The following is a 25,837-nucleotide window of genomic DNA, read 5'->3' as shown; positions in this document are numbered from 1 at the left end:
CCCTGAACTACGTACACATATCAAAGGGCAGAGTGGACATTTGTAAAATAAAACGATCAAATAAAACAAGATAACGTGGAATGAATGGGAAAGGGCTGGAACATTTTTTCCACCTGTGAGCTTTGCTTGATTCGAAACTCCACATCAAAGCCCAGCTCCCCTCTCGGCTATTTCTTCTTGTCCCTACAGAAGGTGCTCAAACCCGTAAACATGTTTTGTTTTCTAGGGAAACCAGCCTAGCAACTCCTGAATGCAGAATTCCACACCCACCCTTGACCCAAGTACATACCGAGTGTACATACTGTCTGGTTTGTTGGGAATGTACTCGAATATTTATATAGATTATTTGATGTTCTTCTCTTTTGAAGGCCTTCAGAATATCTTCCTTTGTCCCCCACCTGCAACACCTCTCACCACCACCTGGAGAACAAACTGTCATATTCTGACTGTGATGTGATGCCAGTGACGCCGAGTAGGAACCAAAGTGTTCCAAAAATGGTTGTATGGAGGGAATTTAATGAGGAGGAACACTAAGGAACAGAAACCAACAGCAACACAGCCATTTTATCAGCGGCATATTTCTTCATGTCAGGGTGTGGGACTCGTTTGGGTAGTGAGTGGAGGTTTCTCAGGCAAACAAAGTCTAAGAAATGTTCAGCTATCTATACTTACGTTGTGTTTGGAGCATGACAAACCAGGAAAATCAAGTGTCCAACTAGAAAAGGTTTTGGACTTTACGGTCCATCATGTATAATCGCTTTGCTTAGCTTCTGGAAGCAACTCCAAGAGAAGTACAGTGGTACCTCAGGTTAGAACTTAATTCGTTCCGGAGGTCCGTTCTTAACCTGAAACTGTTCTTAACCTGAGGTACCACTTTAGTTAATGGGGCCTCCTGCTGCCACTGTGCTGCCGCCACAAAATTTCTGTTCTCATCCTGAAGCAAAGTTCTTAACCCAAGGTACTATTTCTGGGTTAGCGGAGTCTGTAACCTGAAGCATCTGTAACCTGAAGTGTCTGTAACCCGAGGTAACACTGTACTTCCTTTCCCTTGGTGCCATGCTTAATCCAAAGGAACCACTATCCTGCATATCCATACAAGGCTCAGGTTTGCATGTGTCACCTATTCTTGCTGTTATGGAAGGATGAAACCTGTAGCAGAAACAGTGGAACCTCGGGTTGCGAATGTGATCCGTGCACGTTCGCAACCCGCAGTGTCGCATCTGCGCACGCCAGTGGCGTAGCGTGGGGGTGCAGGGGGGCCGGGCGCAACATCTGGGGGGGGCGCACTAATCTAGTGGAAGAGACTCGAGTGCTAAAATCCACCGGTTACGGGGCGCAAATTACTTGCCAGGCCCCGGGTGCTGACAACCCACGCTACGCCACTGGCGCACGCACAGGATGCGATTTGGCGCTTCTGCGCATGCATGAAGCACAATTTAGCACTTCTGCGCATGCACGAGCGCTGAAACCCAGAAGTAACCTGTTCCAGTACTTCCGGGTTGTGCGCCACGCAGAACCCGAAAATGCATAACCTAAAGCATGTGTAACCCGAGGTACCACTGTATAGCGATTCTGAAGGAGAAAGAGCGTTGGAGCTCTCAGCACACCTGTGAGATCAGAACTTGGAAACAGCCAATTAACTAATGGGGGGTGGTATGTAATTTCTATCGAGGCTTTATTTTTTTGTTTTGCCTCCATTTTCTATGTGATTTTCTAGTGATGTTGCAAACTATTTTGCTTTTAAAAAAAGAAAAGAAATATTTACCTGAAGGTTCATTCTTCCCCCTTCCTGTCAAGTCTAGCTAATTATCTTTGAACAGGAGAGACTGTTTTAAGATGGTTTGTGTGTGTGTTACGGGCTAAGCTTGGATCCTAGAACAATAGGCAGGCAGGATTCTAGAATGCAACAACCTGATTGGCCTGCAGGGGCAGCCAAATCAGGCTCCAGAATCAACCAATCAGATGGGACTCATTGTGTAAATAATGTATATAAAGCCTGAGGTTTTTTGGGGGGAATTCATTCACTGTTTTTCGAGCTGCAATAAAGAGCATTCAATCACTACATGACTCTGAGTATATTTTGGGATGGACGGACGGACACCAGAAATAAGGAGGTCTTTGCCACAGCAACGACACAACCATACCCCTGACCTTGTAAAGGCCCTGCGTCTTCAAGGGTATATGAACGAGAATTTAGTCAGCCTGCTTATGGCAGATTCCGAACAAAATATAGATCACAGGTTGTGCCTAATTGTATGTGCTGGTTTTATGAGACCCATGGCCACTGAGCCAAGACTGTTGGTGTCAAAGAGCTATTGTTCAAACCTCCTCGGCTGTAATGTATGCTCTGTTTCCTCCTTCGCCAGCCCTCCGTGGGTTCTGCCTCCTTGGGTCATTACCCGCATTTCATTTCAGAAACTGCCATTCGCAGCCATTAAGCATTGGTATTAAAATACATGATGCATTAGGCCTATATATAGGTGGGAAATGTGGAGAATGGTCAGAACGTTCCCTGAACTGTGAGGTTTTCGCTTTGATCCACCAAGAGCAAAAAGAGAGAGCGAAGGGCGGATGCAGAGTCCTTCCCGCAGGATTTGCCAAAAGAACGAGCCGTCTTGTTCACGGGGCCTGTAGCTCAGCATCTTTCTCCAATGTACTAATGCACTTTCCCTTCTCTAGTATTTCATTCATATATATATATATATATATATATATATATATATATTTGCTTTCGTAGATTTTCACGGGTACAGGAATGCAGGTTTTGGTGTCCTCGGGTGTCTTCCCGTGTAAAAGTTGGGGTGTCTAGGCGACGTTTCGACGAGGTCTCACTCGTCATCTTCAGGCTGGTGCTTTCGGCTTCTTGTTACTGGAACAGAGCGGGATCTCAATGTTTGAGTTCCTATAAATACTGTAGAGGGGGTGTGGTGTCTAGCCTCCAATGTTCTGGGCAGAGAGGAAGTTCCCAGGCTAGTGTGCCTTTTCTTCTTTTGTTCCTTAATTACTTGAGAGATACCTTGAGTGATTTCTTGAGTGATATCCTGAGTACCACTTAGGTGGGTCATTAGGTGTGGATTAGTTGCTAAAGTCTTTGTGTCTTGACCTCTTGAACTTTGTGAAGAGTTTTCCTGAGAAGATGGCTGTATTGCACTTAGTTGTGCTTTGGCTTGGCTTCGTGTATAGGGGCGAGCTGTGGTTTTGTGGCTTGTGTCAGCCAGATCTGTGTAGGGATTGCAGGGGGGTGCAGCATCCGGAGGTGCCACCATGGATTGGCTACTGGATGGTGTCAGTAATTCATCTGTGGAGAGGGTCTGGGTTTGGGTCTGGTGTGGTTGATTGGTGTTGGCGTTCTGTGTGCCTCTGGATCTGGTGTCAGTTTTTGTGGGGAGGGCTAATTTCCAGATGTCTGGCAAGCGGGATGTGTCGTCACGCTTGTTCATGTTGTGAGGGTGTTTCTCTATCTCGATGGCTTCCATGATTATTCTCTTGTGGTGATGTTCCGTGTTAAAGAGCAATTTGGAATCTGCAAAATTAATTTCGTGTCCTGTTTCTTTCATGTGTTGGAAAAGAGAGGAAGTTTTTTCTTCTTTTTTGACGGCATTCTTGTGTTCTGCGATACGTGCATTTATTCGTCTGTTTGTTTGTCCAATGTACGTGGCTGGGCAGACTTTGCAGGGTATTTCATAGATCCCTTGGTTTTCCAACTGGATTTTATCCTTGGGGTTTCTGAGGATATTGGCTATTTTTTGGTTGGTGCAAAAGGCTGTTTTGATATTGTGTTTATGGAGGATTTTGCTAATTTTATCTGTAGTGCCCTTGATATAAGGAAGGAGGGCCATGCCATTGTTTTCTTCTGTGTCTTGGTTTTTGGGGGGTGTTTCCTTTTGGATTAGCTTCGTAATCCTGTTTTGCTGGTATCCATTGGCAATTAACACATTTGAGAGATTCTGTAACTCAGTTGTCAAGTGGTCTTTGTCAGCCAGGCGTTTGGTTCTGGAGATGAGAGTCTTGGCTACGGAGTTTATTTGTGCAGGGTGGTGGTGTGATTGTGCATGTAAGTAGCGGTTGGTGTGTGTTTTTTTCTGGTAGATAGTGTGTCCTAGGGAGCCATCAGGTTTTTTGTAGATTAGGACGTCAAGGAAGGGAAGTTGGTTGTTGGCTTCTATTTCCATAGTGAATTGTATTTTGGGGTGTAAGTTGTTGAGATGTGTGAGGAAGCTATCCAGTTTTTCCTTCCCGTGTGGCCAAATTACAAAGGTGTCGTCAACATATCTGAGCCAAAGTTTGGGTTTGTGTTCTGACTTGCCAATGGATACCAGCAAAACAGGATTACGAAGCTAATCCAAAAGGAAACACCCCCCAAAAACCAAGACACAGAAGAAAACAATGGCATGGCCCTCCTTCCTTATATCAAGGGCACTACAGATAAAATTAGCAAAATCCTCCATAAACACAATATCAAAACAGCCTTTTGCACCAACCAAAAAATAGCCAATATCCTCAGAAACCCCAAGGATAAAATCCAGTTGGAAAACCAAGGGATCTATGAAATACCCTGCAAAGTCTGCCCAGCCACGTACATTGGACAAACAAACAGACGAATAAATGCACGTATCGCAGAACACAAGAATGCCGTCAAAAAAGAAGAAAAAACTTCCTCTCTTTTCCAACACATGAAAGAAACAGGACACGAAATTAATTTTGCAGATTCCAAATTGCTCTTTAACACGGAACATCACCACAAGAGAATAATCATGGAAGCCATCGAGATAGAGAAACACCCTCACAACATGAACAAGCGTGACGACACATCCCGCTTGCCAGACATCTGGAAATTAGCCCTCCCCACAAAAACTGACACCAGATCCAGAGGCACACAGAACGCCAACACCAATCAACCACACCAGACCCAAACCCAGACCCTCTCCACAGATGAATTACTGACACCATCCAGTAGCCAATCCATGGTGGCACCTCCGGATGCTGCACCCCCCTGCAATCCCTACACAGATCTGGCTGACACAAGCCACAAAACCACAGCTCGCCCCTATACACGAAGCCAAGCCAAAGCACAACTAAGTGCAATACAGCCATCTTCTCAGGAAAACTCTTCACAAAGTTCAAGAGGTCAAGACACAAAGACTTTAGCAACTAATCCACAACTAATGACCCACCTAAGTGGTACTCAGGATATCACTCAAGAAATCACTCAAGGTATCTCTCAAGTAATTAAGGAACAAAAGAAGAAAAGGCACACTAGCCTGGGAACTTCCTCTCTGCCCAGAACATTGGAGGCTAGACACCACACCCCCTCTACAGTATTTATAGGAACTCAAACATTGAGATCCCGCTCTGTTCCAGTAACAAGAAGCCGAAAGCACCAGCCTGAAGATGACGAGTGAGACCTCGTCGAAACGTCGCCTAGACACCCCAACTTTTACACGGGAAGACACCCGAGGACACCAAAACCTGCATTCCTGTACCCGTGAAAATCTACGAAAGCATATATATATATATATATATACTGTATATGTTGTTGTTGTTGTTGTGTAATCGTGTCCGACTCTTCGTGACCCCATGGACCAGAGCATGCCTGGCACTCCTGTCTTTCACTGCCTCCCACAGTTTGGTCAAACTCATGCTGGTAGCTTCAAGAACACTGTCCAACCATCTCGTCCTCTGCTGTCCCCTTCTCCTTGTGCCCTCCATCTTTCCCAACATCAGGGTCTTTTCTAGGGATTCTTCTCTTCTCATGAGGTGGCCAAAGTACTGGAGCCTCAGCTTCAGGATCTGTCCTTCCAGTGAGCACTCAGGGCTGATTTCCTTCAGAATGGATAGGTTTGATCTTCTTACAGTCCATGGGACTCTCAAGAGTCTCCTCCAGCACCATAATTCAAAAGCATCAATTCTTTGGCAATCAGCCTTCTTCATGGTCCAGCTTTCATTTCCATACATCAATACTGGGAAAACCATAGCTTTTACTATATGGACCTTTGTTGGCAAGGTGATGTCTCTACTTTTTAAGATGCTGTCTAGGTTTGTCATTGCTTTTCTCCCAAGAAGCAGGCGTCTTTTAATTTCGTGGCTGCTGTCACCATCTGCAGTGATCATGGAGCCCAAGAAAGTAAAACCTCTCACTGCCTCCATTATCCCATCCCAAACAGAACCCAAGGACCAGAGCCCTTTGCCGTACTGTGGCTTCCAACAGAAGTAGATCATAAAGTTCAACAAAAAAAGTAGAAGACCCAGTGGCTGCTGTCACCATCTGCAGTGATTATGGAGCCCAAGAAAGTAAAATCTCTCATTGCCTCCATTTCTTCCCCTTCTATTTGCCAGGAGGTGATGGGACTAGTGGCCATGATCTTTGTTGTTTTGATGTTGAGCTTCAGACCATATTTTGCGCTGGTACCTCGGGTTAAGTACTTAATTCTTTCCGGAGGTCCGTTCTTAACCTGAAACTGTTCTTAATCTGAAGCACCACTTTAGCTAATGGGGCCTCCCGCTGCTACTGCGCCGCCGGAGCACAATTTCTGTTCTCATCCTGAAGCAAATATATTATTATTATTATTATTATTATTAAATGATAAAAAGGCAAACAGCTAATCTGAAACATGTTGATCTGAAGCTGATAGCTGATTTGAGAAGTCAATTCCCAAAGTGGTTCTAATTTAAACCAATCAACTTTCAAGCACAATGTAATATATGGCTATTTGTGTTGAAGAAAGAAAGACTGGCTGTTTAAAAGTGAAGTGCAATGCATATGGAACAAATACAAAATCCACACATTTCATAGGATGCTAATGAAATCCTGAAAAGATGAAAAGCTCTTACTGATTAGTAAAATACAGGCTCCAAATCTATTTCACAGTTGACCACAGCCAAACGAATGCTGCTCAAACTGTCCACATTCCATAAACCTTCACAACTGATACTATATACATCTGTTATCTAGCTTAAAAAATGCTGCAGGGTTCTGTAATTTTAATGCAAATTGCAAACATCTTCTGAACTGGGGGAAAAAATTGTGATGGAGTCGTCTTGGATCTATTTTTTTTTTTTTAACTTGGTCAAATAAATAGTAAGTAAATTGGAACCCTCAAAGCATTGCATGCATCAGGGATGAGGACTTTTGTGCTTGGACTCAGCCCTGGGCCACTAGTCAGGGACGATGGGAGTTGTAGTCTAGCAATGTTTGGAAGGGAGTTTGGAGGCTCCCCATTCCTGGCACAGAGTCACACAAACGTGTCGACTGCGCATTTATCTCAGGGCATTTCTGACTCAAAAGTTTTCTTCCTCTTTTTTTGGTTCTTAAGACTGATGGTTGGTCCATTATTCTGCTTGCAATATGCACATGAGTAAGGCAAGTTGTGAAACTGAGGTCCTCATACTACAACTGATGAAAGCCCTCTGGGGATCTTAAGTCCCACTGCTAGGGAGCAGCTTCTACATGGAGGCAACTTTCAGTGTAGACAAAAATGCCCTGTGCAAATCAAAATTGGGGAAAATATTTTGATTCCAAAGGAGAATAGGGTGCAGCCTGAAGGCACATGATGTGCCAATCTTGTTTTGGCTGAGCAAATCTATGTCAATTATTATTATTATTATTATTATTATTATTATTATTATTATTATTATTAATACCCCGCCCATCTGGCTGGGTTTCCCCAGCCCCTCTGGGCGGCTCCCAACCAAATACAGTGGTACCTCTGAATGCAAACGGGATCTGTTCCATAGCCCTATTCACATCCTGAAGCGAACGTAACACGCGACTGCTCATCTGCGCATGTTCAGGTCTTGTTTTGCCGCTTCCGTGCATGCGCGTGACATCATTTTGAGCGTCTGCGCATGTGTGAGTGGCGAAACCCGGAAGTAACATTCTCTGTTACTTCTGGGTCACCGTGGCGCGCAACCCGAAAATGCTTATCCTGAAGCGTATTCATCCCGAGGTATGTCTCTATTAAAAACACAATACAGCATTAAACATTAAAAACTTCCCTAAACAGGGCTGCCTTCAGATGTCTTGTAAAAGTAAGATAGTTGCTTATTGCCTTGACATCTGCTGGGAGCACGTTCCACAGGGCAGGCACCACTTACGAAAAAGCCCTCTGCTTTGTTCCCTGTAACTTGGCTTCTCGCAGGGAGGGAACCACCAGAAGGCCCTCGGCGTTGGACCTCAGTGTCCGGGCAGAATGGTGGGGGTGGAGACGCTTCTTCAGGTATACAGGACCAAGGCTGTTTAGGTCTTTAAAGGTCAGCACCAACACTTTGAATTGTGCTCGGAAACGTACTGGGAGCCAATGCAGATCTCCCAGGACTGGTGTTATGTGGTCTTGGCAGCCACTCCCAGTCACCAGTCTAGCTGCCGCATTTTGGATTAATTGCAGTTTCCGAGTCACCTTCAAAGGTAGCCCCATGTAAAGCGCATTGCAGTAGTCCAAGTGGGAAATAACTAGAGCATGCACCACTCTGGCAAGACAGTCTGCAGGCAACTAGGATCTCAGCTAGTGTACCAGATGGAGCTGGTAGACAGCTGTCCTGGACACAGAATTGACCTGTGCCTTCATGGACAGCTGTGAGTCCAAAATGACTCCCAGGCTGCGTACCTTGCCCCCTGGGACACAGTTACCCCATTCAGGACCAGGGAGTCCTCCACACCAGCCCAACCCCTGTCCCCCAAGAACAGCATTTCTGTCTTGTCAGGATTCAACCTCAATCCGTTAGCCGCCATCCATCCTCCAACTGCCTCCAGACATTCAGGTCAGGCCATGGGTAGGAAATTGATTGGGTACACCACATAGACAGTCTTAAGATCCATTGCGGAAAATAGGGAGGATCCAGATGAAACCAAAACAGAGCTGGAAAAAACAGAAGATGGAAATTTGAATTTTTCAGGGGAAAATATGGACTGATAAGTATAGTTGACATGAAAAGAGACTGGGATACAAGGATTTGGGTGTGGATTAAAGATTGTATAATAACTAATTATGGACTGGTGCTCTAATACATAAACACAGTGAAGAAATCTAGGGGGAAATGAAGAAGATGAATTGAATGTTTCCTAATACTAGAGGTAACATTGTGATGCTGGACCCAAGGAGAACCTATTGTAGACTATTATATTATTTGGAGAATCTTCCTTGGACTTATTGCATTGAAAGAACTAATGAACTGGAGAGTCCTGGATTAAAGACTGGAAAATCACCTAGCAGAGGGGGAGCATCTGAATGCTAATTTGGACTGAACATTTGACTATTTTGAAGAACTATTGCATAGATAACTGACAGACGGATAGTTGGACGTCCTATTTCCTTGCTTTCTGTCCTTCCTTCCTTCCTTCCTTCCTTCCTTCCTTCCTTCCTTCTCTTATTCCTTTCTTTAGTACTTTCTATTGCTCTTTCTCTATTCTTCCATTCTCTTTAGGTTAGTTTGACTTTTATTGTATTTTACGCTGAAAACTTTTAATAAAAAATTGATTTAAAAATTAAAAAAACAGGCAGGATCGAGATGAAACAGAAACAGAGCCGGCCCTACTATTTGATGAAGTGAGGCAACTGTCTCAGGTGGCAGATCCCTCCTTACCACTGACTCTGAGCCGTTTCTCACCTTTAGAAGAGCCTTTCCAATCTTAAACTAGCTTGTTCTTTCCGCTCTCTAAACTGCTACTAAACGGCATTTGGATCTGCTGCAACTTTATGCCAGCTTCTTTTAAATAGAATTGCTCCCTTAGAATTCCTGACCAATGCTGGGTACAAGACCACTGGTTTATTGAAGATCAAACTCTTACAGTCGTATCTTGGTTGTCAAATGCCTTGGTACTCATCCATTTTGGCTCCCGAATGCCGCAAACCCAGAAGTGAGTGTTCCGGTTTGCGAACGTTCTTTGATAGCCGAATGTCTGATGGAGCATCTATAGCTTCCGATTGGCTTCAGGAGCTTCCTGCAGCCATTCAGAAGCTGCACCTTGGTTTCTGAACATTTTGGAAGTCAAACGGACGTCCGGAATGGATTCCGTTTGACTTCTGTTGTACCACTGTATTTTCTGTCTTCTCCTCTTCTTGGCAGCATCCATTGAGAGCAGTAAGAAAAAGTTGGACTACGAAAGAGAAATCTAGCCCATTGTTTCCAGAGCAGTCAGCCCATCATAAAGCTCTATGCACCACTGTTAACTCCTGAAGACAGAACCTAGGGTCTAAACCTGGGAGGAGGGGAGCATTCAGAAGCCAGAGCTGCAGATTTCCACCCTCTCAGTCAAATCTCCATGTTTGCCCACCCAAGCAAAATTTGCAACTGAGGCGGCTGGCTTCTTTCAAAAGGTTTAAAGCGACACGACAGCTTGGGCCTCGGCGAGAAAGAGGTGAAAAGGCGAAATGGAAAGGGAAGGGGAAAAAAAAACATATTAGTGATATTTTGTGGACTCTGTGAAAGGTAGGGATATGTGGCAATCAGAAATGGAGCTTTGCAGCATCACAGCTGGAAGCTGAACGCAGGCTGGGGCTTGCTGAGTGTTCAGTTCTATCAGTCTTACACAGTGTAACCGAACTTGAAATGTAATTTATTTTCTTGGCACTCTTGTGCCCTAAATTGCATTTGGTTGAAAAATACAGCCGGATGATGGTGTTTTAACTATTTCTGCATCCCTGATGTAGCCAGTATCAGTGGTGGGGCTGTAGGGACAACACTGATGGTTCTATTAGAAATGTGTTGTGTTCTCAACTGTGTATTGTTGTGCTGCTGGTTTGTAAAGCTTCTAGAATTTCCCCAGGATATAATCCCTGCCCACAGGCATGGCACAAAAGGAGAAAAGGGATGGGTAAGGAAGAGGACATGGGAACTCAAGGCACCAGTCATTCAAGTTACAAAACCACGCTTATGATCAACCAGTCGGAATGAAGACAGTTCAGGGAGAGGCATTTTAGCTGCTCTTCCTCCCACCCATCTTATTCTGTTGCTGCCAGGGGAAATGCCTTAACATAATATACTTATAGATAATGTACAATTATTAAGGAATCCGGTAGCTGCCAACCCACAGTAGGTGAGCATATGAACATAGTACACAGCCTTCTGTTGAGTCAGATCATTGGCACATCTAACGCCTGGTCCAAATACCACCAGCTCTCCATTGGAAAGTCACCAGGGTCCTTTGGCAAACCTAACTTTGGATGCCAAGGATTGAACCAAGATCTTATCCATGCAAAGCTTGTGCGTGCAGGGCCGGCCCACTCAAGAGGCAAGGTAAGGCAGCTACCTCAGGGAGCAGGTCTAGTCTCCAAGGACTGTATCGCCCACTGCTGCTGCTGCCATGGTAGCAGCGGCAGCTGTGTTGCACTCCTTTGACCTGCCGTCTCCTCTGCAGCCCTGCTCCCAGTGGCTTCTTGGCAAATCGGAGGCGCTACTGGTCTCCCTCCCTTGTTCCTGATGTAGGGATCTGCAGGTATTGGGTAGTATACTAAACAAACAGAAAACAAATCTTCACTCATCCCTTCTTCCCTCGTAGGGGGCAGGGCGCCATTTTGTGATTTGCCGCAGGGTGTGATATACCATCCATACATCATTTTCATATAATTCTCTTTTAACAATATACGTGTTCTTTCCCAGCAGTCTGACCATTGCATTCTTCACCAACCGGAGCTTCTAAACTAGACCCAAGGGCAGTCCCACATAGCACTGCAGCTTCAAGGTCACCAACACATAGACTACAGTGGTCAAGCTATCCCTGTCCAGGAATGGCTAGACCTGGAGAACCAGACTACATTCATAAAAGGAAGTGCTAGCCACAGAGGACACTATAGGTTTAATGCTGGACCTATAGACAGCTTGCTTGTTCTTTGAGGCACAGACAAGAGGAACAAATCAACAATGGGGCAGGAGGAACTTGGAAGCGGGTGGTCCGGGAAGTAGCAACCCACTCCCACTGAAGTTCTATCTCAGCTACCCCCAGCATGGAGGTTTTGAGATGTTTAGGCTACAGCTTCCTTTACTCCAGGCAGCGTTGCTGATGGGCTGATGGGAATTGTAGTCCAAAACATCTGGAAGACACTAGTTTGGGGAGGGCTGTTCTATACTCTAGGCTGGGTAAGAGACAGTTAATTAAGTTTAAAAGCTTGGGGAGCAGAGAGATCCTTTTTTTATTGGGGGGGGGGTGTTGAAATTGCCAGAAGCGCAGAAACCTGATTTGAATTTTCCTATTACGTTCCCTGCCGAGATCTCAGAAACAACCCTGCTTAGACTCTGTGTTTTGCAAATACAGACAGTTCTTCAGTGTTAGATTTCTTAGCATGAAGCCCAAAAGACCTTTGCTGTTCGGATTTCAAATTAGGCCTTTTGCAAAAAAAAAGAAAGAAAAGATAGAAAAAAGACGAGAGAAACAGATTCTGGACATTATTTTCAGCTGCATTTCCAGGCTTTGAGGATGTTTATTTTTATTTTTTTAAAAAAGATGCACCAACAGTCTTCGTTGGGGTGCCTGGAAGGGGGAACTGCAGAATCTTTGGAGGGTAATTCAGATGGGGACATTGGTGGGGTTTACCGCTGAATCGGAACAAACATCATAGAATCAAAAAAGAAGAAGAGGAGGAGGAGGAGGAGGAGACAGGAGGAGGAGGAGGGGACAGTCCGGGGATCTGTCCCCAGACAAAATCCGTCCTTGGAATGTGCCCGGATATCATTTAATGTCCCCGGATTTATATTTTAAGTGTTGTAGATGTATTAGTAGGGAATGAATGTTGCGTGATTGGTTCAGTGGCACAAGACACATCATATGGGGACTTCTGGTGAGGCAAAATGGCGGGCGCCATGGCAGCAAGCAGCTCCTGAAGCCAGCCAGAGCCAACTGTGCTACTAGGCTGGCTCCGGGCTGCTGAGACTGCCACCACCTCCGAGGGGGAACCGGGGATGCCCGGTCTGTCAACTGGAGGAACCACTGACCTCCCCCCCCGACCCAAATTGAGCTTGGAGTGAGAGCGCCCAGCCACCCAGACGACTGTCCAGCGGTGCTCCGGGGTCAGGAAAACCCTGGAACCAATGCAGGGAGAAGGAGAAGGAAGAGAGAGAAAAAGGAAGGAGAAAAAAGAGGGGAAGAAGAAGAGTTTGGATTTGATATCCCGCTTTATCACTACCCGAAGGAGTCTCAAAGCGGCTAACAATCTCCTTTCCCTTCTTCCCCCACAACAAACACTCTGTGAGGTGAGTGGGGCTGAGAGACTTCAGAGAAGTGTGACTAGCCCAAGGTCACCCAGCAGCTGCATGTGGACAAGCGGAGACCCGAACCCGGTTCCCCAGATTACAAGACTACCGCTCTTAACCACTACACCACACTGGCTCTCTGGTTGGGAGCCCCGACCTTGCTGCACTGCTGCCACCGCCACAGAGGAGGAGAAGTAGGAGAGCACCGGGAGGGCAAGGACACATGGCTGAGCCCAGGCCCAACCCTATTTTTCCCCGGTCGGCACTGCCAGCGCCTGGCTCAGGGAGAAGGATGAGCGGGCGCTTCTCTTGGGTGGTGGCAGTGGCCACCGGAATGGATCCTGTTCGCATCCAGAAGTACCACTGTACAAGTTTGAACATATTGGGGTTCACTTCTCTACAATGCGGCCTATTCCCAAGTTTTACCGTATAACATCCATCACAGGCATCCCTCTCAACATGTCCTGGTGCTCCATCAAGCAAGCATTTGCTCCTGCAAAAAGAGACAGAGATTGAGAACTCCCCAGAGACCAAAAGAAAAAGGAGCAGCAACAGAAGCAGGAACAACGAAGACAGGTACAGCTGCCATTAATATTAATGTTAGGAGCTGAGTGAGATAAAGAGTAGTCAAGAGGAAGAACGACAAAGCCTGTAGCTTTGATATGTTGGTTTTTCCACAAGACTGATAGCAGCAAGGGGAATACAGAACCATGGAAAAGGAGAGAGTGAGTTGGATTCTGTTTTCCAATGCTCTGGGTCATGTCAGAGGTCCATACTGAAGTAGGGACACGGGTGGCACTGTGGTCTAAACCACTGAGCCTCTTGGGCTTGTGGATTGGAAGGTTGGCGGTTTGAATCCCCGCATGGGGTGAGCTTCCTTTGCTCTGTCCCAGCTCCTGCCAACCTAGCAGTTCGAAAGCACACCAGTGCAAGTAGATAAATAGGTACTGCTGTGGCAGGAAGGTAAATAGCATTTCCGTGTGCTCTGGCATTCGTCACAGTCCTCCGTGCGACAGTAGCGGTTTAGTCCTGCTGGCCACATGACCCGGAAAACTGTGGACAAACACTGGCTCCCTTGGCCTGAAAGCAAGATGAGCGCTGCAACCCCATAGTTGCCTTTGACTGGACTTAACCACCCGGGGGTCCTTTACCTTTTACCCAGTCTGAAGTGTAGGTGGGTTCCCACAAGGCAAGACACAGTGATAGCAGCATGAATCTTTATTGAACTAACCGAATTGGACAACAGGGGCAAAGCAACTGCTTATATACATTTCTGAAGGCCTGGGCCACTGCCACACCCAACGTGATTGGCTGTCTAAGTTTCCAAGCTGCGAATCATAACTCAGAGTTTAAGGGCCAATAGCAGAGGCCCACATCCTGAACTGTTCTGTGATTGGATATCATGTATCGAATCAGAACACAGAATCAAGCTCAGGCAAACACAGAGCACTGAATACATAACACATACCATGACTCTCATTGTTAACCCATTGTTAACCCAGGATTTCCAGCAGTGCCATAGATTGGGTTCCTCCCACATGACCCTAGGCATCTCATATTACCTGGACGTGAAGTGGTGGTTGTTGTGGCTCAAGGGAGTGCATCTCCCTTGCAAATAGAAGGTCTCAGGTTCAATTCATGGCATCTCCAGGTAAGGTTGGGAAAGAAACCCTGGAGAGCCTTGGGTTCTTGTTTATGGGTTTCCTATGGGTATTAGGATGGCCACTGTAAGAACTGAGTGGTGGACAAGATGGCCATTGCCCTGATTCAGCAGGTCATTCTTAGGAGAGCTAAGTGTGGACAATACTGAGCTAGATAGACCAAGGGTATATGACAGCTTCCCACGTACACAGGAGCAATGGGAAGCAGAACCACATATGGAATAATAATAATAATAATAATAATAATAATAATAATAATAATTTATTATTTATACCCCTCCCATCTGGCTGGGTTTCCCCAGCCACTCTGGGCGGCTTCCAACAAAGTACTAAAATACAGTCTGTTAAACATTAAAAAGCTTCCCTAAAGAGGGCTGCCTTCAGATGTCTTCTAAAAGTCTGGTAGTTGTTCTTCTCTTTGACATCTGGTGGGAGGGTGTTCCACAGGGCGGGTGCCACTACCAAGAAGGCCCTCTGCCTGGTTCCCTGTAACCTCACTTCTCGCAGTGAGGGAACCTCCAGAAAGCCCTCAGCACTGGACCTCAGTGTCCGGGTAGAATGATGGGGGTGGAGACACTCCTTGGGTATACTGGACTGAGGCTGTTTAGGGCTTTAAAGGTCAGCATCAACACATTGAATTGTGCTCGGAAACGTACTGGGAGCCAATGTAGGTCTTTCAAGGCCGGTGTTATGTGGTCGGTCCCTGGTTCAATTCCTGGCCACTGCAATTTAATGGGATCAGTTGCTGGGCAAGACTCTCACCTCGAGACCCTAGAGAGCTACTGCTAGTCACAGAATGGACAATACAGGCCTAGGTGGGCAAACAGCATTACCTGGTTGAAGGCAGCTTCTGTGTCATGTTGTTGTTACATTGTGTGTGGGGTGGTGGTGGCTCCTGATGGTCTCTCAAGGATTCTTCCCAAACCTTTGAGTTTGTAGTTTGTTTAGATCTGGCCTGGGCATGTTCAGATGAACCTGGAAATTTCAGTTTCCCATTTTTCCTCCTCTGTCATCTGCATCCATTTGTCACTTTCTGTGTGTGTGTGTGTGTGTGTTTGCATGCATTTTTGTCAAATATAATATGTGCACATTAATGCAAAGTATTTGCTTGGGGTACTGCATCACAAGCTTCAGAGAAGTGTGACTTTAGAAGGATAGCTGTGTTTCAGTGTGCATAATTGTTTCGGGAAGTGAGAGATTGGGTAGGTCTGCATTGTGCCTCAGCTCCTCAGCAAACTCTGCAAAGGCCTTTTCTGCCTTCTTCCTGCGACTCCTGAAGTGGGTCCTGATCCAAACTGTGGGTCCAAGCCACCCCCAAATTGCAGGGGGTTGGACTAGTTTGGGGTCCCTACGATTCTATTATTCTAGATAGCTCTGCATTTTCTCCTATGGGAGATATTATTATTATTATTATTATTATTATTATTATTATTATTATTATTAATTCTTTCTACCCCACCCATCTGGCTGGGTTTCCCCACCCACTTTGGGCAGCTTTCAACAGAACATTAAAAACAGAATAAAGTTTCAAACATTAAAACCTTCCCTAAACAGGGCTGCCTTCAGAAGTCTTCTAAAAGTCTGATAGTTGGTTCTATCCTTGATATCTCATGGGAGGGCGTTCCACAGGGAGGGTGCCACTACTGAGAAGGCCCTCTGTCTGGTTCTGGTTCACTTCTCACAATGAGGGAACCGCCAGAAGGCTCTTGGCACTGGACCTCAGTGTCCGGGCAGAACGATGTGGGTAGAGATGCTCCTTCAGGTATACTGGACCAAGGCCATTTAGGACTTTAAAGGTCCTAAACAACACTTTGAATTGTGCTCAGAAATGTCCTGGGAGACAATGCAGATCTCTCAGGATCAATGTTATATGGTCCCGGGGGCCACTCCCAGTCACCAGTCTAGCTGCCGCATTCTGGATTAGCTGAATTAGCTGCAGTTTCTGGGTCACCTTCAAAGGTAGCCCCACGTAGTAGTCCAAGCTTGCAGTAGTCCAAGCGGGAGATAACCAGAGCATGCACCACTCTGGTAGGACAGTCCATGGGCAGGTAGGGTCTCAGCCTGCGTACCAGATGGAGCTGGTAGACAGTCGCCCTGGACACAGAATTGACCTGCACCTCCATGGACAGCTGTGAGTCCAAAATGACTCCCAGGCTGCGCACCAGGTTCTTCAGGGGCACAGTTACCCTATTCAGGATCAGGGAGTCCCCCACACCCACCCTCCCCCTGTCCCCCCAGAACAGTACTTCTGTCTTTTCAGGATTCAACCTCAATTCATTATCCACCATCCATCCTCTAAGCACCCCCAGACACTCATGCAGGACCTTCACCACCTTCACTGGTTCTGATTTAAAAGAGAGGTAGAGCTGGGTATCGTGTGAGAGCCTGCCCCAAATCATTTTACTTTTTGTTTGGGGTCTACACTGTTTGTTGCTAGCAGAACTAGGGGATGATGGGAGTTTCTTAGTTTAGCTATGCTATTATTAATTATTATTATTATTATTATTATTATTATTATTATTATTATTATTATTATACAATTTTTGTTTTTAAACAAATACAGTAACCATTAAATACTTATCCAGCAGTACATCTGATGGTATTTGTTTTATCCATTGTCTCTAGACATATATTTACACATTCAACGTTCAAACAGATTACTTAATGTGACCTCTCCACTGAGAATGTTGAGTGGTTGATACAAGAAGCTCTTGACTTTGGCCATTAACATAGTTAAATAAAGGGGTCCATGTTTCTTGGAAGGTGTCTCTATTCATTAGGTCTTTAATTACCCCCTTGCGGCTGGTGAGATGCCTGGATATTGCTGTATCCCATATATTATTTCCCTATATATTCAGGGCTATTTCAGACTGGTCCTTCCATTGTTGAGCGATCGCTCTTCGTGCTGCGGTCAGTAAGAAGCCTACTAGTTCCCTGTGGTGCATTGCGAAACCTGTGTCCAAAGATAGTAGGGCTAAGCTTGCTAACCAAATTGAAATTTGGTTTTAATGTTATGAGGAAGGGATAAAAAAAACCTTTTCTCTATTCTTTAATAACAGCCTGTGGTGCACATAACTGCTTTCTTCGGAAGAACAACAAACCTGCACAACCTGCTTGAAGACATTAGCAGGATTTATATTTTTTAATGAGTCTGTCCATGCGCTACACAAGCAAAAATAGCTCTTTCACGCTATCTTCAGCTTTCGGTGTGCATGTGTGTGAGAAAATCTGTCTCCATCCGTCGGGCTGCTTCTCTTTCTCCTGTGTCAGTGAAGCAGAAGGAGCCACCAAAAGGAATGTATGTGGCCTCTGACAATTTGTCCTCCTGTTGCACACACAAACATCTTTCTGGTGCTTTCTTCCTTGAGCCCAGCAGGCTTCCTGCTGCATATCACTCAGCTGAGACGAACAAACATGGGTGGATTCCCTTTTTGTCCAAATGTTCTTTTCTTTTTAAGGAGTTGCACAGATGGATCTGTTACTTCCACCTGCCTCTTTCAAAAAAGACATCCTCGTTTCCTTCAAATGTCTACAAGACTGGGGTTTCATGCAACCTCGCTGGCCAAAGCAGCACACACAGTGTTGCTTGTTGTGGCTGTGACATTTGCATTCTACCTTTATCTCCAATGAGAGAGAGAGAGAGAGAGAGAGAGAGAGAGAGAGAGAGGGAGACTGGCCCAAGATCACACAGTGAGCTTCTTGGCTGGGTGGGGATTTGAACCCTGGTCTCCCAGGTCCTAGTCTGAAACTCTAACCACTACACCACACTCCTGTGCATGTTGACTCCCCTGTGCTGGTCCTGTGGGTTCCCGAGAGGCAAGGTCCAAGTCTGGTCCGTGGTCAAAGGTGCAACGTGGAGGCAGTCCGTAGTAGCTGAAGCTGGGTGCAGGGCAGGGAGTCGGGTGAAGTCAGGAACAGGCTTGCAAGCAGGAAGCCAGGGTGGATCAGGAGCACTGGCAGAAAAGCAGGACAGGGTTCAAGCAGGAACTACCAACCAACAATGTTGCTCCCACAACTTGGGACTGGGGCTGGCCGGCTTTTATCTACCCCAAGGCATAGGGCGGCCCCGATCCTGTGGTGACTCACTTCTCCTGGCCTGGAAGCGAGCACTCCTCCTGTGGGAACTTAGTTCCCTCCGCCTCTCCGCCCTGAGCCTCTGCAGCTCAGGAGAGGCTGGAGGGTTACCGGACCCAGAGGCAACCTCAGCTTCCTCTGAAGGTGCTGAGAGTGGAGCACCTGCAGGGAATGGGTGCTCCATCACCTCAGGAGCCAGAGCAGACTCAGCTGATGCCTGCACCTGAGGATCCAGCACAGGTGAGGACCCTTCAGGCTCATGCCCCAGCCCCGGCTCAGCTGGTTCTGGAGGTGGGGAATCCTGTGCAGGCTGGGATCCCTCAGGTTTGGCATCCGAGTCCGAATCCCAGGCCATCACATCCCCTTTCAAGCAGTGAGAAGCTTCAGGAGATCAGCATTCATTTCAAATTCAGTATCCTTTAGAAGGTCACAAAAGACCTGCAACATTTTTAAATATTCTTTGCATTTATTTACAAGTGTATGAGTTGAGGAGAAGGTGGAGGCTTATAGCTCTAATATTCCAATAGATACTGCTTCACCAATAGGTTTCGTGGGCATTGGGGTGCACTGATATCACAGGGTTCTTGCAGAGAGCAATTCAGCTTTCTTCGTTTCCCAGTACAGTCCGAATCCACAACAGAAAGTTTAGCTTGCCTGGCCAGGAAGAGGATAAATGGATGAGTCATTTTCTCAGCTTTCTTGCCCATTCACAAAAGTAGCAGCTGAGTTGCTAGCAAGCAGAACACACAGGACTATGGATGGGGGAGAGCTTTGGTTTGGTTGACGGGCAGGAGACTGCATTTGGTGTGGTCCAAAGATATCCTGGGAAGACGATCTTTGAACTAATCTCCCAAACAAATGGCTGGGATGAAGGGTGGGAATCCTAGCAACCAGCCTTAGTGGGCCAGCTCTGGTAGTCTCAGTCCAGTATACCTGAAGGAGCGTCTCCACCCCCATCATTCTATCTGAACACTGATGCCCTGTGCCAAAGGCCTTCTGGCGGTTCCCTCCCTGCAAGAAGCCAAGTTACAGGGAACCAGGCAGAGGGCCTTCTCGGCAGTGGCACCCGCCCTGTGGAATGCCCTCCCACCAGATGTCAAAGAGAAAAACAACTATCCGACTTTTAGAAGACATCTGAAGGCAGCCCTGTTTAGGGAAGCTTTTAATGTTTGACGGACTATTGTATTTTAATATTTTGTTGAAAGCTGCCCAGAGTAGCTGGGGAAACCCAGAGCCAGATGGGCAGGGTATAAATAATAAATTGTTGTTGTTGTTGTTGTTGTTGTTGTTGTTGTTGTTGTAGTAGTAGAATCATATCATATCATCAACAAAGCTTGCTGAGGTCAATGCGGAAGTCCCCAGCCTTCATAGTAGCTATGTTGCCTTTGGGTCCCCATCTCCCCCATAACAAAAGATTAAGCACAAATCACTCCCCCTTCCTTTTCTTTTCTGAGAAACACATCCAAACTAACTGGGGGGAAAGCCCAGTGCTCAGTGGGTTATAGAGGAGATGGGAGCGAGTGGAGAAATGAAGCAATCTTTTGTTTTGACGGACAGGTCCAGCTTTTAATCACGGTGAATTATTTCCCATGGGCACTCAATCACAATGATTTGGAGGAGGGATGTTGAAGTAAATAAAGAGAGTTGTTCTTCAAGCAGGACATCATTCCCTTTCTATTTTGGCTGTGACAGCTGGGAGTAAGTAGCAAAGTTAGGCAATGGGGGGGGGGCTACTTCTTCTCCAATCATGCTTTTTCTTAAACAATTTAAAATCAGAATTCTCTCCCCGTCCTACTTTCTTCCTGCACGGTATTTCCAGGAAGAGTTAACAGCAAGAAAAAACTGACTTTCCCCATTCTTTTTTAATAGAATGAAGGTAAAATCACCTAACTCAATAGCCCCTGGACATATTTGTCTGAACTTTGGCAGTACAAGAAGAAGAAGAGTTTGGATTTGATATCCTGCTTTATCACTACCCGAAGGAATCTCAAAGCGGCTAACATTCTCCTTTCCCTTCCTCCCCCACAACAAGCACTCTGTGAGGTGAGTGGGGCTGAGAGACTTCAGAGAAGTGTGACTAGCCCAAGGTCACCCAGCAGCTGCATGTGGAGGAGCGGGGAAGTGAACCCAGTTCACCAAATTACGAGACTACCGCTCTTAACCACTACACCACATTGGCTCTCCCACATGCCCTCAGTTTTCAAACTGGTTGAAAAGAAAAATCAAGGGGAGGGAGACAATGGAGGAGCACGCCTTTGGGGGTGAAGACAAACTGTTGAAGAGTCACAGTGCCTGCTGTGGCTGTAGAGACCAATGTGGGAGAGACATGTTTTGTTGCAACTGAGGCAGATGAAGGTGCCCAGTTGTGCTGCTACAGATGCACCCTCCAACATTTCTCCGATGAAAATAGGACTGTCCTATTAGTAACAATAATTTTATTATTTATAAGTTTTCCACCTGACTGGGTAGCCCCAGCCACTGCATGCGGCTTACAAAATAGTAAAACCATAATAAAACATTACACACACACACACACCTATACAGAGCTGCCTCCAGATGTCTTTTCTTAAGGTTGTATAGTTATTTATCTACTTTGCTTGGGGGTCACCTAGCTCCATGGCCTTCAACATTTCTCTGGTGAAAATAGGGTCATCCTAAGGAAAAGCCCCAGTAGTGATGTATGGAAGTGAGAGCTGGACCATAAAGAAGGCTGATCGCCGAAGAATTGATGCTTTTGAATTAGGGTGCTAGAGGAGACTCTCGAGAGTCCCATGGACTGCAAGAAGATCAAACCTCTCCATTCTGAAGGAAATCAGCCCTGAGCACTCACTGGAAGGACAGATCCTGAAGCTGAGGCTCCAATACTTTGGCCACCTCATGAGAAGAGAAGACTCCCTGGAAAAGACCCTGATGTTGGGAAAGATGGAGGGCACAAGGAGAAGGGGACAGCAGAGGACGAGATGGTTGGACAGTGTTCTTGAAGCTACCAGCATGAGTTTGACCAAACTGTGGGAGGCAGCGGAAGGCGTGCTCTGGTCCATGGGGTCACAAAGAGTCAGACACGACTAAACAACCCACTGGGCTGTGGAAGACAGGAGTGCCTGGCATGCTCTGGTCCATGGGGTCACGAAGAGTCCGCCACAACTAAACGACTAAACAACAACAAGAAAAATCAGGACATTCCAGGATCAAATCAGAAACTGGGACGGCTTCTGTAAATTGGGGGCTGTTCCTTGAAAACATGACCATGGCATTTTCTTCTCTCTGCACTCCTCACAGCGGTCATTCCTCTTCTGGTCACTGGTGTGGATGCATGATCTAACTGTCTACAGGCATTTCAGCCACCTGCAAGGGACTCTCAGATGGCAGGGCTGATATTGTCAGCCTTCCTATCTCATTTGCAGACATCTTTGTAATGCAGAATTGGTCTGCCAGCAGGCCTGATGCCTGAATCCACCTCTCCATAAAGCACGTCATTGGAGATTCTGCCATCTTCCATTCTGTGGACATGAACAAGCCGGCAAAGACATCTCTGTGACATGAGTGCGAACATGTTTGGAATGTGGACTTGGGAGAGCACATCTTTGTTTGAGACGGTCCTGCTACGTGATACCCAAAATCTTCCTGACACAGTGCATGTGGAAGACATTGAGGCATTACTTGTAACACGTGTAAGTTACTCATGATTTCAATTTTCTCACCCCCAAACAGTAAATTCTTCCATCGCAGAACTACTGCAACTATGCTTGCTGTTTTCATGCAAATCTGACTCAGAACAAGCTAGTCTGGCTCTTAATTTGGCATGCTTAACCCATTTCATAGGAACATCTTTCCCCGCAAATTTTATCCACTTCAGTGAAGATAGTTGGGGGGGAAACCTACAGACATTTTTAGATTCCCTGTTAGAGTCAATGAAGGTGAAACAGAGCTTCAGAGAGAACAGCTTTGTACCCAAACAGTGAATTGAATTGGAATCCATTCACGGTGGATCCAAAACTAATCAGGCTACTTACAAATGCTACAGATAGAAGGTGAAACTGATGGCCACTGAACATCACTAGTAGAAGGCAGCTTTCTATGTTCCTATAAGAGCTGGCATAGTGGAGTGATCCAGAGACAGGTGGTTTCTAGTTCAAATTGTGGTTTTTTTCATGAGCTTGCTAGGTGATCATAGGCAAGCAGCTCTCACCTTCAGCCCTTTCCCTGCCAACAATACGTCAATAATAATAATAATTCAGCAAAGCTTTCAATAGACTTTGATTTCATGACAATGGGTATACTTGGAAACACGGCCATAGAGAAAGGTGACCAGTTTACCTTCAAAGCTATGATATTAGAGGGAAAGGCAACGATAGCTTTAGGTTGGAAAGATAGAGAAAAATGGACAGTAGAGGCATGGAATAGTTATTTGTTTGAACTTATTCAGTCGGACATGGTTGCAGTAATGTCACAGGAAACAACGTGGAAGGTGAAGTCCACCATGATAAGGAACAGATGGAACCCCTATCTTCAATGGATAAAAACTACTGGAACAAAAGACATTTGGTGGAAACTAAAGACGCTATGCCCATGGCTGAGGATAATTGTTTGAACCCTTCAATGGATATGGGGGTTTGGGGGGCACGAAGGGAGGGAAAGGAAAAAATTGTATGGGAAATTAAAAAATTGAAAGGAGATAATATAATGTATGTAAAAATCCCAAACTCGAATAAAATAACAACAACAACAACAACAACAATTCAGACCTACTTTACAAGGTCATGCATGTGAAGTCCTTTTAAAAAGGGATGGAGAAGCTGTGCCCCTCCAGTTGTTGCTGGTCCAAACTTCTATCATCCACAGAGAGCATAGCCTGTAGACAAGAATAATGGAAATTGTAGCCCAGTAACATACAAAGGGCACCAGGTTCCATGCTCTTGCCTGAAGTGCTTGCTTAGTGCTCAGTGGTCCACCTTTAGAAAGGCACTTATCAATGATGCTCCAGCTTTAAACCCTTAAAAGGTGCTCTACAACATGCTAAGGGTTGTTATTAATTACCAGATGCTAGGGTAAACAATAGGAGATGAATATCCTCCTTAGGCCCTTGTGACTTTCCAGGAGACATCTGGGCTGGCTACCGTGGGAGACGAGTGTCAAATGAGATGAATCTTTGGTTTGGCCCAGCAAGGCACTTCTTATGTTCTTAATCTACAAAGCGAAGGTCTCTTCAGACTAACTACCATATCCATCATATCTTGAAGGCTAGAGAAAATTTACAGTTCATACTATATAGATATGAACATCTCTGCAGAGTAAATATGGAACAGAGCTAAGATGCTGCAGCATGAATAGAATATTAAAGAGGTGGTCTGTTTTACACACACACACACACACACACACACACACACACACACACACAACATGACTTCCTACCTGTAACTGTAGGGATTGTGTTGTGGTTGGAGTTCAATAGGCCCTTCAATCATCTATTGCAATGGCGGCTGCCCAGCCTTCTTGAATCTTAGCCCCAGTGATGTGCCCCATATTTCTTCTTCCGAAAGGCTTCCTACTGCAGCCAGCAGTTCCTTCTTTTCACAGGGAAGGAAATGTTATATATGTGTTATATAATTTCCCTGAACGTACTAACGCTAGCACCTTGCCACCATTAAAGGACAATTAGCAGAACCGATAAGCAACAGAAAATCAAAATATCGCCAGGCCCAATAGCCTTCGAGTCACTAATGTAAATTATACATCCACACACTTGACACCCAAGATGACTGCCTGTTCTGCTGTTGCCATTGTAAACTGAAGTGAATTATGGTCCAGGAAGGTTCTCTCTCTCGTGGAGAACCAAAGGAGCTAATTAAAATACAAAAGCATTAGATGTAATCACTACTTAATGCTAAAAGCAGAACATGACCTAATGCTATTATGAACTCAGCACAAATTTCAATTAAGGCTCCAGCTGGTGAAATGTTGTGCGTGATAATGGTTCTCCGATCACTCATTAGGTAAAGAAACCTAAAGCAACAAAACAAGTTAACCCGTTCGGCATCTGCATTGGCAGGATAGTCCCTTTTGTGCAAGAGGAAGACACAGGTTGACTATTTAATAGTCTATAAAACTGATGATACTCTTCATTCTTTCAAAGTGTGTGTGAGGGGACTTTTACGGCCCAGGAGCTTCGTTTTCTTACAGATAAGTATCTGGGAGCCACATAGATATGATGATTAGCGAAAGAGGCATAAAGTGGGCAGGGGCTGTGGTGGATTTCTTCAGTGAAAACACCATTGTGATACAGTCACAGTGGCGTAGCGTGGGTTGTCAGCACCCGGGGCAAGGCAAGTAATTTGCGCCCCTAACCCGTGGATTTGCGCCCCCTAGCCCGTGGATTTGCTCACCCTAACCCCCAGATGTTGCACCCGGTGCGGCCGGCCCCCCCTGCACCCTCCACGCTACGCCACTGTACAGTCATACCTCGGGTTACAGACACTTCAGCTTGCGTGTTTTCTAGTTGTGCACTGTGCCGAACCCAGAAGTACAGGTTACTTTCGGGTTTTGGCTCTCGCACATGTGCAGAAGCACTAAATCACGCTTTGCGCATGCACAGAAGTGCCAAATTGCGACACACACATGCGCAGACGTGGCACTGTGGGTTGCGAACGCTTCAGGTTGCAAACATGCCTCTCGCATGGACCACGTTAGCAACCCAAGTGTCCACTGTATTTGAGGTGACTTTACTTGAGCCATCGAGGAAGCCACAAAGTGGAGTCCATGGGCCTATACTCCTACTTATTCCTCCAACAGATATAAAAACATAATAAAACATCAAAAATTAAAAACTTCCCAATACAGGGCTGCCTTCAGATGTCTTTTAAAATACTTCTTTTACACAGGCTTATACAAAGGCATTCCCTCATCATAGCTTTGCACGTGCA

The 25,837-nt window shown here is 45.8% G+C and overlaps 1 long non-coding RNA gene across 5 annotated transcripts in view; it reads left to right on the top strand.

Moving 5' to 3' along the window:
* LOC310849304 overlaps positions 1–1,162 on the top strand; it is a 28,672-nt gene extending 27,510 nt beyond the window's left edge. For 2 of the 5 annotated variants that reach the window (XR_014566822.1, XR_014566824.1), the window contains one exon: positions 369–1,162. This is a non-coding gene — a long non-coding RNA (uncharacterized lncRNA). Of the gene's footprint in view, positions 1–226 lie in introns of all 5 variants that reach the window. The other 3 variants (XR_014566823.1, XR_014566825.1, XR_014566826.1) reach the window with 2 other exon arrangements.
* Positions 1,163–25,837: the final 24,675 nt, after the last annotated feature.

This window comes from Podarcis gaigeae, assembly GCF_964106915.1.
Source record: "Podarcis gaigeae genome assembly, chromosome: 7".
NCBI lineage: Eukaryota > Metazoa > Chordata > Lepidosauria > Squamata > Lacertidae > Podarcis > Podarcis gaigeae.
This window is presented reverse-complemented; position numbering and strand designations above follow the sequence as displayed.